This window comes from Bison bison, unplaced genomic scaffold, assembly GCF_000754665.1.
Source record: "Bison bison bison isolate TAMUID 2011002044 unplaced genomic scaffold, Bison_UMD1.0 scf7180017864162, whole genome shotgun sequence".
In the NCBI taxonomy this organism is placed as follows: Eukaryota; Metazoa; Chordata; class Mammalia; order Artiodactyla; family Bovidae; genus Bison; species Bison bison.
This window is the reverse complement of record NW_011494734.1, coordinates 1,045,545-1,048,830: the sequence shown is the minus strand read 5'-3', so window position 1 is coordinate 1,048,830 and position 3,286 is coordinate 1,045,545.

Here is a 3,286-nt window from a genome sequence, read left to right as displayed (position 1 = left end):
CTACCACTCGACTTTCCGTCCCACACCAAGCGGTCCTCAAAAATTCCTCGTGTAGCCAGCCATCCCTCCACGCGTGCGTCTCGGGGGACGAAGGACAGCTTCCTTCCTGGATACCACCTCCCCAACTCCGCAAACACTCTTTCATGCCTCTCGGCTAGTTGAGCCCTCCTGCTGCCCGTTAACACTGTGGCTTTCAATTAAACAAGACTTAACGCAACGGCCTCTTTGTGCCTGCCTCTTGCCAAGTGTGGCGGGACTCTGGCCGGTGAGGGTTGTCGCGGGTGGAAGAGACGCTCCGGGGTTCAGTAGTCTGGCTCCTGGCTCCATCCCTTAGTACTTTGTGACTGGTCAAGAGCCTGAATTTCTTTCCCCTCTTCTGGAAAATGGAGACTGTAATAGTACCGATCTTATGGCAACGTGGAGAAGATTAAATGAATAACGTATAAATCATCCTTATGTCTGCAACCAACAGATGTTTCCAGTATTACCCCTGCCCTCAAAGAGTTTTTAATCTGGTAAAAAACAGTTGATAGGGTAGAACAGAAGGATGTTCTTGAGACAGATTTTTCTGACATTTTTAATACACTCGATCCCCATATAAAGTTTGAATCATTCATATAAAGTTTGAATCATTTCATAATTTTTGTGTGGCCTGTAAACTTAAAAGTTATGTGTAAGTGAAAATGAGTTGATGTGCTTCTCCTCAGGGTGGAGAATGGTAGCTTGCCTCATATGGAGTTTCCAAAATGCCAAAATTGCCTATTTGCTTTTGTATAAGGACATGTAAATAGCCAACATTCCAGTTTTGTCAAAAACCACCCAACCAGTATGGTCATGTATAGGGTGATCAAGTTCTTTCTAATTGTTTTAAGACAATAAAGCAGTTAAAAACTCTGCAACAATTAAAAATAGAAAATTTTTTAAAAATACAAAAGGAATGCACTTTTTAATGCACTGGGGAAAAGTTGCTATCAAACTAATTTTTAAAAACCTACTTTTTAAAAATTGACTACTGTCTCTTGCTGGGTTTTGGTAATAGTGGTGAAAATAATCTTTTGCTTTTAGAGGCAGATGTGTGTGTGTGTGTGTGTGTGTGTGTGTGAAAACTTCAGAAATAGCAGAAGTAAAACCAATAATCACCATTGTGCATACACCAAAAAGACAGTTTGCAAACCAGGAGGACTCAAACCAGAACAAGGAATGAGGCTCAGAGGTTTATTGTTAGAAAGCAGTGTATTGTGGTGAGAAGGCAGTGACTGTTTATTCTTCACAAAAATTGGTTAGAATATTAGCATCTTCGTAAATGATAGGGAATAGGTTAATGGTTACCTCAGATCAAACTTGGGAAAGTTTAAATTTTATGCTTATGCTTTCCAGAGGCAGAAGCAAACAATGACCCAGGTCAAGTTAATCTTGCAGAAAAAGCTAAATTAAGGTTTGCTTGTATGACTTAATTGGTTTTGTCTGTCCAGGGAATTTTTCAAGATTGGTCTCCAATTAATCTTGATTTTAACAATCCACCTCCCCACCCTGCCTCCTGCTTTTGGTCGTTCTCTCTTTGGGCTTAAAAGTATGACCAGCCAATATTACATTATCCTCCGTTACCCTCATTAATGTAGTCAGGCTGAAGAATCACATACACACCGTTTGCATTAGTTGAGTCCTTAAGTGGGAGAGCCGTGTAGTCGTGTTCATCTTTCACAGGGTTATTGCTGATTTTGTCTGGTTGTTGGTTCCTGATGGATGCCATTTGGCACGTGAGTAGCTGGCGACAGGCATTTAAGACTCGAGAGTATACAACACACTAGAGAGGTCAATATGCTAACTATAAGGAAAATAATAGCCAAGGATTGAAAAATTGTCCAGAGCAGAGATTCCCAGGAGCCAAGAATTTAACAAGTTAAATAATTCAAATGGGTTATAACTAGAAGTTTTTTAAGTTTTACCTAAGTCTACCAACAGGTTTTTTTTGTATTATGTGCCATTAGTTTTAAGTTATTTATATAGGCACAGCCTGGTGTATCAGCAACCATGTAGCCTCATGATCCCTCAAAACAGGATGAAGTGAAGATGTTTTATTTCAGGAAGCCAGTGTTGCAGGTCAGAGAAGGCAATGGCACCCCACTCCAGCACTCTTGCCTGGAAAATCCCCTGGGCAGAGGAGCCTGGTGGGCTGCAGTCTATGGGGTCGCTAAGAGTCGGACATGACTGAGCGACTTCCCTTTCACTTTCCACTTTCATGCATTGGAGAAGGAAATGGCAACCCACTCCAGTGTTCTTGCCTGGAGAATCCCAGGGATGGGGGAGCCTGGTGGGCTGCCGTCTAGGGGGTTGCACAGAGTCGGATGACTGAAGCGACTTAGCAGCAGCAGCAGCAGCAGCAGCGTTGCAGGTGAACTTTCACCTCAATGAGGCCTCCCTGTGCTGTGAGCCATAAGGTAATTTATAATTTAACAAGACGCATTTCTATGGAAACAAAAGAAAAACAAAGGCTAATAGTCTGAGCAAATTATACATTCAGTTTCTGCATTAAAGAGAAGCCATTTGAGAACATTTTTAGATTTGAGTTCGAAGCATCTCCAGATGGTGTAATGAGGCTGGCAGTTACAGTCCGATGGATTTTCATGGCTTGCAGTTTGAATGTATCTTGTGACCTTCTGGGTGGCCACATAACAGCAGGCCTGCAGGTTGCCCACATATGAGCTGTTGTGATTTCTCTGAGGTTTATATCAAGTTGTACAGCTTATCCAAAAGATATATTCTATTTTCCTTACTACTTTTCATACACTGTTTTTTTCTTTCACCCTTATTGTTGCTAGCAGTTTTATTTTTACATATGAATTATAAATTTTAACTATTAAAAAAAAATTTTTTTTAACTATTTGTAATCTTTGCTTTCCAGTGAAAACTAGGAAGCAGGCAATTGTGAACTATCATATGTTAATATCCTGTAGTGGATTAGCAAATTTATAAAGACATAATCATAACATATTTTTTAGAGACATGGTTTTTTACTATACCATTTGTAATGTGGCAGAAGACATATTAATAGACCCAAATATCCTCTGTCTGTCTGTAAAAATTAAAAAGCCAAAAGTAAATAAACTTATGTTTAGCAGTCAATGTCTTAGTACATTATCTTCTCTGGAAATTATCTAGATATTCAATGAATGTCATTATTTAGTTTAACTTAGTATAAACTTTACATTTATTTAAAACACTTGCCTTTAACAGTTATACCTGGATTATCTTAAAGTTCAAAAGCATCAATTGAACATTAAGATAA